Source organism: Scyliorhinus torazame, chromosome 5 (genome assembly GCF_047496885.1).
Source record: "Scyliorhinus torazame isolate Kashiwa2021f chromosome 5, sScyTor2.1, whole genome shotgun sequence".
Classification (NCBI taxonomy): domain Eukaryota; kingdom Metazoa; phylum Chordata; class Chondrichthyes; order Carcharhiniformes; family Scyliorhinidae; genus Scyliorhinus; species Scyliorhinus torazame.
In genome coordinates, this window is record NC_092711.1 from 103,696,636 (window position 1) to 103,708,986 (window position 12,351).

Here is a 12,351-nt window from a genome sequence, read left to right on the forward strand (position 1 = left end):
TGGACTCAAGTTGCACTCCTACTCTATGACTGGAAATATATAACATGGCTACAATACTGTGCTACAAGACTAGAAATAATAATGGTTGTATTTTATTATTGAACTGTGAATAACATTTCTGAGAAGGGTTTCTTTAACAGGATTTTCAAATTTGCTGATGACAGCACCGTAGTGGGTCGGATTTCAAACAATGACGAGACAGAGTACAGGAATGCGATAGAGAAGCTGGTGAACTGGTGCGACGACAATAATCTCTCCCTCAATGTCAACAAAACAAAGGAGATTGTCATCGACTTGAGGAAGCATAGTGGAGAACATGCCCCTGTCTACAACAATGGGAACGAAGCAGAAAGGGTCGAGAGCTTCAAGTTTTTAGGTGTCCAGATCACCAACAACCTGTCCTGGTCCCCCCATGCTGACGCTATAGTTAAGAAAGCCCATCAACGACTCTACTTTCTCAGAAGACTAAGGAAATTTTACTCACAGATGTGGCACAAGGGGGGGTGGTCAGTCTGTGAGAGGCTCAAACGCGATGAATACAAATTCCGCATTCTGATTGGCTGGAGGACCAGAGAAAATTCCGGTCCTCCAAGTCATCCCATTGGTCAGCGCCTCAGCACAAAGGTCAAGGTGGGTGGCAACTCTTCTCCTTTGGACAGGCGCTTTTCAGGCCGTTGGATAGAGCGGTTTCCCCGGTGCGGAGGATTCTGGGATATGCGGCAGCCATTATTCAGGTGGAATCTCAGCTTCGAAATCCTGGCTCTGGGGCGCACTGACCCAGCCTGACACAAAGTACACGTGGGTGGTCACTGGATTTGATTTGATTCCCTTCGGAAACGTTTGTTGACTTCAGATGTAAAGGTTTAGACAGCCGGCGGACATATTGAGGATGACAATAGGTGACTGCAACTGAACCCGAAATTAGCACCTTGAGAGGATGAGAATTTGGCAAAAGAAACAGGTGTATAAGAGGATTAACTGGCGCTATTATCAATAGAGAAGATGAGTGTGTGCGGGACAGAGATTTATAGTTTCAGAGCGAGATGGATGTTCAGTGACAAGTAGAATTGTCAGTTCTAAATTTCTATCTTCATTGAATAATAGAATCTCTACAGATCAGAAGGAAGCCATTCAGCCCATCGAGTCTTTACCTTTAAAAAAAAATAGAGTATTCAAACAGGCGCCTAGGGGATTTTTACAGTAACTTCATTGCAGTGTTAATGTAAGCCTACATGTGACACTAATAATCATTATTATTATTAAAATTGAATATGGGGGAAAAGCAATGTGTTCCCGATAATTGCCAGGGGCAGGAGAGGAGGCGGGGTGTTGCCGTTCCAAGTGGTGGGGGTGAGTTTGCACTATCTTGGGATATAGGTGGTGTGGAGTTGGGTCCAGCTGGATAAGTTCAAGGCGGACTTCAAGAGGTGGTATGTGTTGCCCTATCTTTGACAGGATGTGTCCAGACAGTGAAAATGATGTTGCTGCCCAAGCTTCTTTCTATTCGAATTTCAGAACCTCAACATCTTTGTTCCCAAGTCCTTTCTGAGAAAGGTGAATGGGATGATGTGTGGGTGGGGAATGCTCTGCGGGTGAGGAAGGTGTTTCTGGAAAGGGATTGATGTGGGCGTGGGGGGGCGGGGTTGGCTTTGTCAAGCCTGTTGAATGACTACTGGGCAATTACTAGGAAATGGGTGTGGGATGAGTGGTCAGTCTGGGGACTGGATAAGATGCTGTTTGAGGGCACTGTTGTTGGCATCCATGCTGTTCTCGCTGATCCGTACTCCACAAGACCGGTGGGGTTATCAGCGTTGAGGGTTTGGAACCAGTGCAGGCAACACTTCGGACTGAAAGGCATGTCACTGTGGATGCCAATATGTGAAAACCATAGGTTTGCAGCGCTGGACCAGAGGTTCACATGTGGTGGCAGGTTGGGGATAGAGTACTTCAGGGACTTGTTGCTGGGAGAAATGTTTGCAGGCCTGGAGGAGCTTGAGGAGTTGTATCACTTGCCTAAGGGAAACAGTTTTTGATTATAAATCTAGAGTACCTAGTGTGCAGGATGTGGGGGCGATGAACCATGTGCATATGTTTTCGGTGTGCCTGAAATTGAGGGTTTTTTGGATGAAATGTCTGAAATTTTGGGAGCAAGGGTGGCTCGAAGTCCGGAGGTGGCGATATTCGGAGTATCGGAAGATCTGGGAGTTCAGGTGGGGAGAGATGCTTTGGCCTTTGTCTCCCTGATAGCCCAGAGACAAATTTTGTGGAGTTGGCGGGACTAGGAACAGCCAAAGACGAGGGAATGGGTGAGTGACATGGCAGGATTTCTGCACGTGGAAAAGGTTAAGTTTGTCCTACATGGAGTGGAAGGCGGATTCACCCTGAGGAGGAAGCCATGCATCATCTTCTTTAAAGTGAATTAATTGTCGGTGGGGAGGGGGTGGGGGGGGGTAGTTAGGGGTGATTTGTTCGGAGGTGTTGGGAAAAAAAGGTTACCTGTTGCCGAGGATTGGCTTTTGTATTTTTGTATACGTGAAAAATGCCTTCGATAAAAATAAATTCTCTGCTCTTCAGGTTAAGAAAAATTGTGCAGCTCCATCCAATCCTGATCTGAAATTTTATGTGAAATCTTGACCACAAATCGTCCCCTTCTGAGACCAACTATGTTAACACGTATAACAAAACCGGAGCATGGTTCAGTCCTGGATATGATTAACAACAAAATCCAAGCACAATAGTTATTTGTGAATTTGCTGGTGTTTCAGCAGAGTGGATGAGGTAACAAATCCCTTCCCACAATCAGAGCAGGTGAACGGCCTCTCCCAGTTGTGAAATCGCCGGTGTGTCAGCAGGTTGTCTGACTGAGTGAATCCTTTCCACACATGCAGCAGGTGAACAGCCCCTCCCCAGTGTGAACATTTCACCCCAAGACGAGATTCCAACTACATATCCACATAACCAAGAGCGCTTAATTCCACCACAGTCACATCGCTTAACTCCACTCCGGTCTCCGCTAATCTGCTGCTGACACCTCATTCATTCCTTCTCACATCTGGATTTAACTCTCCGAACACAATCCCTGCTATCCTCCCAAATTTAACCTCCCCGTAATCTTGAGATTATCCATAACTCCACTGCTCATGTGTTTACTCACACCAAGTGCTGTTTACTCATCACCCGTGCTTGCTGGCCCACAAAGGCTTCCAGTCAATAAACAAGTAAATTCCAACATTCGCAGCCATGATTTCCTTCATCTTGTGATCATCCCGGTCTCTGTAATGTGTGTACCCAGAATGCAATGGTAATGCTGCTGCACTTTGATACTATTGCTCAGACATTAGACTGTGTCAGCTCTTATTTATACTGAATAAAATCTAACCACTGCCACCAATAAGGGCTATCACTGTGAATCATTTCAGAGTTTGGAAAAGTGGGGGTGTTAAGGGTCAATACAAATTAGGAGTTGACCATTCGGCCCCTTGATCCTGCTCCACCATTCAATGAAATCAGGGTTAATCTGATTGTGGTCTCAACTCATTTCCTTCCTCCACCCTTTCACTCCCTTGTCAATCAAGAATCGATCAAATGCAGCCTTAAAGCAGATTCAATGGCCCTGCCTCCACCACTCACTGGGGAAGAAAGATTAACAGACTCACAGCCATCAGGGGAAAAACAATCATCCTGATCGCCATTTTAAATGGGAGACCCCTTATTTGTAAATGGTGTCCCCTCGTTCTAGCCTCTGCCACAAGGGGAAACATCCTCTCAGCATTCTCTCTATCAATTCCACTCAGCGTCTCTGACATCATCTCTCATTCTTCTAAACTGCAATGGATACAGGCCCAACCTGTCAAACCTTTCCTCAGAGGATAATCCCCTCAACCCAGGAATCCGGGGTGTCAACCTTCTCTCTACTGCTTCTAATGCACTTATCTCATTTCTGAAATAAGGAGACCCAAACTGTACACAGTGCTCGAAATATGGTCTCACTAAAGACCTTGTACAACTGCAGCAAAACATCCCTACTTTTATATTCCATTTCCTTTGCAATAAACAATAATATTCCATTGACCTTCCTAATCACTGGCTGTACCTGCAGACTAACTTGGGATCAGGCACCCCCGATCTCTCTGTAACTCAGAGTTCTGCAATCTCTCTCCATTTAAATAATATTGTTTTATTTAATACTTTCTGACAAAGTGGACAATTCATATTTTCCAAAGTTGTGCTCCGTCAGTTTTTTACCCACTCACTTAACCTGTTCGTAGTCCTTTGCAGAGTCCTTAAATCCACTTCACAAATTACTTTCCTACCTGTCTTTGAGGCATCAGAAAATTTAGCCGCCATCATTCAATCCCGTCATCCAACACATTCATACAGATTGTAAATGGTTGAGAGCCCAGCACTGATCCTGGTGACATTCCACTTGTCACATCTTACCCACCCAGAAACGACCCATTTATACCTACTGGCTGCTTCCTGTTAGCTAACCAATCCTCTATCCATGCTGATGTGTTGCCCCCAAGCCACAAGCTCTTATTTTGTGTGTAATAACCTTTGATGTGGCACAATGAGAAATACTTCCTGGAAATCCAGATAAAGCACATCTACAGGTTCCCCTTTATTGACATCCCTTGTTACTTCCTCAGAGAACCTTGATAAATTAGTCAGTCACAATTGATTCCCTGAACTCCATTTTCAAACACTGTGTCAAAAGAAAAATCAAATTTCCTCTACCCCTTTGGCTCCTTTGCCAACTACCTTAGAGGGACTCACTTTCTGTTAAAGAGCCTGTCAATCCATCTCACCCACTTACCCGAAAGTGAACAAATTTAATCAGGAAAGGTCCAACCAATTCAAATAATTTCCTGTTAAAAGTTTATTGATGAAACAGAGCGTGGTTAAAAAAAACTAACAGAAAATTACTTGAGGATCAAAGAAAACCAGAGTAACAGGATGTTCACAATGTTCTGGTCCCAAATGGTTCCCTTTAGCTCCTCTGTACTGTGTCCCCATGACTCCCCGCTTTGGACACTGGGGCATTGAACCCTGGGGGGTCACATCACCGTCAGCCTCAGTGACCCTCGCCCCTGAACCCTGATTGGTTGGATGTGCAATTCCCAGCCAGTCCGCCAGCATCTTCCTGTCTCTATTAGCGATGCCCATGGCAGTTCCCAACTGGGACACAGGCCCTGTTATTCTCAGCTAAATTCAGCCCTCAGCTCCGTCGCCTGGCTGTCAGTGACACGAGCAATAGAGACAGAAAGAAAGGTGCCCGAGGCTCAAATAGGAAATCAAAACTCGTCGATAAGGATCTCCATAAAGGTCAGCAACTTCTTATAAAAAAATCAAGTTCCCAGTCCACAAATTAAAGGATCCTTTTAAGTTTTATGACTTTTAATACAACAAACAAACTAGAAGCTACTTTACCTCGGAAACCTACACAGTAAACTATAAAACAGAACTTTGCCCATTTACACAATCTAAAATCACACTCCACGATTATCGTTACTCTGTCCTGGAAGTCAAAACTTAATTGTCTCAGAACCTGTCCGAAGTGATGATTCATTCCCGAGGATTTACTTCAGTTCTTCGACCAAGACACTGAGAAACAAAGGGAGAATAGAATAGAATGTGAACTGGCAAAATACTTAAAAATGGACTGTTAAAGCTTCTGTGACTACGTAAAAAGGAAATGTTTGGCTCAGACAAAAGGTTTGTCCGTTATAGATAGTGTCAAGAGAATGTAGAATGTGAAATAGAGATCTCTACAGCCACCTCGTTCAACACTGGGATGTAGATCAGCAGCTTTTGGGGATTTATTCACTTTAAAGCCCATTAATTTCTCCAGTACTACCTTTTCACCAATACTAATCTCTGCCAGTCTCTTGGTTCTCTGGTGTTTTTTGGACAATTTCTGTATCTTCCTCTGTGAAGTCAGACACACATTGTTTAGTTTATCTGTCATTTCCTTACTCCCCATTCTAAACTCTCCTGTCTCTGCCTGGAATGGACACACATTGGTCTTTGCTAATCTTTTCCTTTTCACATTCCTGGAGAAGCTTTTCCAATCGGTTTTTATGTTTCTCATCGGTTTGCTTTCATCAGTTTCTTGATCCTCCTTTGCTGAATTCTAATGGATCTCATGGAATCTTTAACGTTTCTTGTTAGCCACGGTTACATCACTTTTCCTGTTGGATTTTTGTTCCTTAAAGGAATCTATATTTGTTGTATATATGCAAAATAAAAGTTGCAAAAATCCCAGAGGACCATAGGCTGCTCTCCCCTTTGACAGAGAGAGAGCTGACTGGTGGTGATTTAACCTGAGGGTCAGCACACCTCAGGCGAGGGGCCTGGTTGCGAAGGCGGGGCCTTCATGAATAAACTCAGCCAGTACGGGAGTTGAATCCTCACTGTTGGCCTTGCTCTGCATCACAAACCAGCTGTGCAGCCAACTGAGCTAACCGACCCCCTGATAAATATGTAATAATTCCTTAAATATTAGGCATTCCCTGTACCAATCAGTTTCCCAGACCACCTCTGACAACTTGCCCCTCATACCATGTTGTTTTCCTCTGTGAGGAACACCCAGATAAATTAAACAAAAGAACCATGTAACCACCAGGGCCCATCTCCATGGTAACGTGGCATGCTTTAGGGGGTTTGAAATGGAAATGGAAACTAAATATCTTCACACTTCCAAATACCCTTTCACTCTATGATCCTTGTACAATTCGAAGCCAGGTATTAGCAACAAAGCTCAAAGAGCATCAGCCCATTGGAGGCAAAGTTGTGAGATCGGCCAGTCCAGCAGAAAGAAACCCTCCGACCATCCCCACTGACCACCTGTCAGAATGAACAAAATGCAGTCCTGGATGTAGAGCAGAAACAATAACAGCAGAATCCAACCCCTGTAATCGATTGTGAAATTGTTGGTGTCACAGCAGGTGTGGTGAAACATGCAATCCCGTCTCACAGTGAGAGGTGGACGGCCTCTCCCCAGTGTGAACTCGCTGGTGTGTCCGCAGGTTGGATAATTGAGTAAATCCCTTCCCACACCGAGAGCAGGTGAATGGCTTCTCCCCAGTGTGAACTCGCTGGTGTGTCCACAGGTTGGATGAATCACTGAATCCCTTCCCACACTGAGAGCAGGTGAATGGCCTCTCCCCAGTGTGAACTCGCAGGTGTGTCTGTAGTTTGGATACTCGAGTAAATCCTTTCCCACACTGAGAGCAGGTGAATGGCCTCTCCCCAGTGTGAACTCGCTGGTGTGTCCGCAGGTTTGATGAATCACTGAATTCCTTCCCACACTGAGAGCAGGTGAATGGCCTCTCCCCAGTGTGAACTCGCTGGTGTGTCCGCAGGCTGGATGAATCACTGAATCCCTTCCCACATTGGGAGCAGGTGAATGGCCTCTCCCCAGTGTGAACTCGCTGGTGTGTCTGCAGGTTGGATAATTGAGTAAATCCCTTCCCACACTGAGGGCAGGTGAATGGCCTCTCCCCAGTGTGAACTCGCTGGTGTCTCCGCAGGTCAGATAACTGAGTGAATCCTTTCCCACACTGAGAGCAGATGAATGGCCTCTCTCCAGTGTGACTACGTTGATGAGTTTCCATCTTTGACGGGGCTTTGAATCCCTTCCCACAGTACCCACATTTCCACGGTTTCTCCATGTTTTGGGTCTCTTCGTGTCTCTCTAGGCGGGACAATCAGTTGAAGCCTCGTCCAGAGACACAACACGTGTACGGTCTCTCCGCACTGTGAATGGTGTGATGTTTTTCAGGCTGTGTAACTGGTTGAAGCTTTTTCCACAGTCAGTTCACTGGAACACTCTCACTCGGGTGTGTGTTGTGTGGGTCTCGGTGCTTTTCCAGTCACACTGATGTTTGAAATCTTTAGCTGACAGTTCGGGCAAACATTTCACCTTCTAGATTCAAAGGCTGATGCTATTCAGGTTCCAAGGAATCGAGTGACTCTGTCAGGTCGAGACGTAACGTCTGAGATTTCTGTCTGTAATTCCTCCTCGTCTAATATCCTGTAAAAAACAATTTACAAAATTCTTCAGTGTCAGTACAGGATAGAAACTCATAACAGACAATTCTATTTTCTATGTCACATTTTTTCCTCTCTTATTCCCCCAAAGCTGTAAATCACCATCCCACACACTCTCCCTCCATTCTCACTCTGCTGTATCTAATATTCACCCTCCCTATTCTCCTGAAGATGCTGATTGATAGATCCAAGCTCACAGCTTCCTGTCCAGGAGATCACAACAAATATGAGCTGCAGTATGCCATTCGGCCCATCGAGCCTGAACCATTCAATGGGATCATTGGCTGATCTACCACAACACCGTTTTCCCACATTATCCCTCATTTCACAGTGGTTAGCACTATTGCTTCACAGAACCAGGTTCCCAGGTTCGATACCCGGCTTGGGTCACTGTATGTGCGGAGTCTGCACGTTCTCCCCGTGTGTGCGTGGGTTTCCTCTGGATGCTCCGCTTTCCTCCCACAGTCCAAAGATGTGCAGGTTAGGTGGATTGGCCATGCTAAATTGCCCTTAGTGTCCAAAAAGATTAGGTGGGGTTACTGGGTTACGGGGATCGGGTGGAGGCTTGAGCGTAAGTAGGGTGCTCTTTCCAAGGGCGGTGCAGACTCGACGGGCCAAATGGACTCCTTCTGCACTGTAAATCCTCTGGGGTACAGAATTTCAATGCTTCACCACAATCTCGAGAAAATAAATCCCTCCTCATCTCAGCTTTCTCTTAATTTAGCTGCCAGTTCCCCATAACCCTCGGCACGTTCATCGATCAGAAATCTGTCTGTGCCGGGGTGTCGGGCTTGTGGTGCGGGAGTAGCTGCTTTTCCGCAGATTCTGGTGCCACTCACCTATAATCTGATCTTTAAATTAATATTGTTATCATGTCCCTGGAAGACGTCAGGGTTCAGTTTAGTAGGATTATGCCAAATAAAGTGAAGAAATCTGTTGACAAAACAGCGCAGGTGGATTCAGCGGGAATGGAGCCACCTTTTCAACATGGCGGCCTGACCCTCAGTAGGTCTCTCGACCCCGCGCTCTCCGAGGCTCTCATGGAGGCGGCGAAAATGATGACTGCCGGCATTATCCGTGTTACTGACCAGAGCTGGTGTGTGCTGACTCAATATCTGTGAGCTCATGGGGACCAGCTGCAAAACACCATGAAGGGGCTCGATGATCTGGGCAGCACGGTGGCACAGTGGATATCACTGCTGCCTCACGGCGTCGAGGTCCCAGGTTCTATCCCAGCTCTGGGTCACTGTCCGTGAGGAGTTTGCACATTCTCCCCGTGTTTGCGTGGGTTTCGCACCCACTATCCAAAGATGTGGAGGGGCGATGGATTGGCAACGTTAAATTGCCCCTTAATTGGAAAAAATGAATTGGGTACTCTAAATTTATTTTTAAAAAAGACTCAATGAACCGGAGGAGAGAATCCTGAACGTTCAGCAAGATGCCTCCGTCGAAATTCAATCCTTTGAAAACCAACCGAGTGGCCTTCGGAGGTCATGGATGACTTGGAGAACCGAGGGTCGGATAAAGAACATCTGAGTCGTCGGCCTGTCAGAAAGTGTGGAGGGTAAGGCTCCCGTTAGCTTATTCGAGGACTGGCTGCCATGCTGGGTGCCACGGTAGCACAGTTGCTTCACAGCATCAGGGCTGGTTCAGTTCCGGTTCAATTCCTGGTTTGGGTCACTGTCTGTGCAGTCTGCACATTCTCCCTCTGACGATGTGGGTTTCCTCCCACAAGTCCCAAAAGACGTGTTTGTGGGAGGAATTGGACATTCTGAATTGTACCCGAACAGGCACCGGAATGTGGCGGCTAGTTTATTTTCACAATAAGTTCATTGCAGTGTTAATGTAAGCCTACTTGTGACAATAATAAAGATTATGAATGGGCCAAAGGTCCTCTTTCTGTGCTGTAAAACTCTCTGACTCTAAAGATAGAGGTGGGAGAGGGAGGGAATGACTTTATAGAGAAACTGCCAAAGCCACAACATTCACCAGCTCTGAGGACACACCTTAGCTCCCTTTCCAATCTGAAAGCAGCCTGAGCTGGATTTACATTCCCCTTAATTGATCATTGCTGGGTGATAATCCTGTACTTCCTCACCTCACACCACTGTGACAGCACCTTCACTACACAGACTGCAGCAACTGCCCAAACATCACCTTCCCAGTTATTCCTGAAGGCACCGCCTTCCCAACCTGGCCCCTTGCCTGAGGTGCGGTGATCCTCAGGTCACATCACCGCCGGTCAGCTCTGTCCCGGGAGAAGGCCCTGGTTCACAGCCGCCATCTTGGTTCACCGAGGCAGCAGAGCGCATGCGCTGGCCTCGGTGATGCAGAAGCTGTGGACGGGACCTGAAAGTTTCTGTTCCCAGCCGGGTCCTAGTGCCCGCCCGTAATTTACCGTGCAACAGGTTTTTAAAATGTTTCACTCAATCTCAGGCTGCAGCTGATGTTTGTGGCCTGGAGGTGTCTCTGGATTACGTAGACATTCAGTGTGAGAGGCTGCAGCCTCTGTATAGCTACCTGAAAGGGGTTATACAGCGTTTGATTACATTTCGTGGTCCTTTCCATTCCATTATCAGGATGTTTGTGTGATATTTCCTTACCCTCAGTGTGATTTTTCTTTATTTAAAATACATTTCAGCAGCAGGCTTACTGGTAATTTTTAAAGGAATAAAGGTTATTTATTATCACACTATTTCCCTGGATGTTTGAACATCTCAGTCTCTCGTCTCTTTCACACTCACTGACACATACACAGAAATTAAGTACAGATCAAGGTGAAGTTGTAATGATGAAAATGGAATGTAGACTGCAATCTTTATATCGCTGCAGGCCTGTTGTCTTCTTGTTGAGCTGTTCCTTTAGTTGGAGTGAAGCGTTTTTAGAAACAAATAATTCTCATGAGGCTCTGAAGCTTATTGTAGATGAATAGCCAGGAGGTTGGTTCTCAGGTGGACTTGGAAGCTGGAATAAGTACAGTTCTGTGGCTGCACTGGAAAACATTCAGCTCTGCTGGTCCAGCTGGTTCCTGGTGCTTCAGATGCTTCTCACACACACATTTGATTTGTTCAGGGTTTATTATACTGCATCCCTGACAATTAACTAGAGGGTTACAAGTCTGAGACCCAGAACACCACGATACAATAGCAGATAACGATGATCACTCACTCACTCTGTTCCAATTCAAGCTCATTCTCCGGTGTTCAATACGGCACTTGGAGACCAACAGTCGAGAGATTTTATATTCCTCAAATGCTGGTTCATCCTGACACAACGAGACATTTAAACTTCACAGGTGGCTGCAAAGTTTCCTTATTCAGGTCCGTGTTTAACTAAATATTGGTCACAGAATCGGATATTGCCCACAGTTTAATGTTCATAATAACCTGTTAAGTTGCAGCCATCATGACAGAGTTTGTGGATCTTACAGTCTATAGTATCCTTCTGCCGAACGTGACATCTTGAATCTACTCTTGGGTCTGGTTAAAACAGTTCATTGTAGCTGGGTGGGATGGGCGGTATTGTAGCAAAGTGGATAGCACTGTTGCTTCACAGCTCCAGGGTCCCAGGTTCTATTCCCAGCTTGGGTCACTGTCTGTGCGGAGTCTGCACATTCTCCCTGTGGGTTTTCTCCAGGCGCTCCGGTTTCCTCACACAAGTCCAGAAAGACGTGCTGTTAGGTGAATTGGACATTCCGAATTCTCCCTCTGTGTACTCAAACAGGCGTCGGAATGTGCCGACTTGGGGCTTTTCACAGTAACTGGCAGTGTTAATGGGTGGGTGGGTGGGTGGTCACTCTGGCTGCCGACTTCTATTCCGTGGTCTTGTCTGTTCCCAGTGGCCCTGCAGAGGGAGCATGCGGTACCCGCCAGAATGCTTGACACCTTCCACAACCAGTGTATACCTCAGTGGACAGAATGTTTCAGAGACACTGTGAACAATATTCTGGTTCAGTTAGGAAGGTTCCCGGCACTTTTGTTGGGATTTCTAGCTGATGTTGGTCTTTTATTTTGACTGGACCACAAGATTGGGAAAAGCAAAAGAGGAAAGAAGGTTCTATAGAAACTAGAATGATCTGTTGTGAATTTCTATCCCATTCTTACAGTGATCATTTTTGTAAACTTCTTTTTTGGACATTAGGACGGGAGGATTGGCAGCTGGGCAACTCGAACCAAATACTACTCAAGATCTTTCTTGACAGTCACTCAATTCATTAGGATCTAAATATCACAAACTGTCAATGTGCTTGTCTGTTCTGGCTGTGGGAAGTGATTTCAAACATCACTGTGACTGGAAACG

At 45.9% G+C, this 12,351-nt stretch overlaps 1 long non-coding RNA gene across 1 annotated transcript; it reads right to left on the bottom strand.

Annotated features, from left to right (window-relative positions):
- Positions 1-4,861: 4,861 nt before the first annotated feature.
- LOC140419293 (uncharacterized) lies at positions 4,862-10,343 on the bottom strand. The gene is made up of 2 exons (XR_011945678.1): positions 10,151-10,343; positions 4,862-8,035 (listed from the first exon to the last, which is right to left on the bottom strand). It is a non-coding gene; the product is annotated as an uncharacterized lncRNA (long non-coding RNA).
- Positions 10,344-12,351: the final 2,008 nt, after the last annotated feature.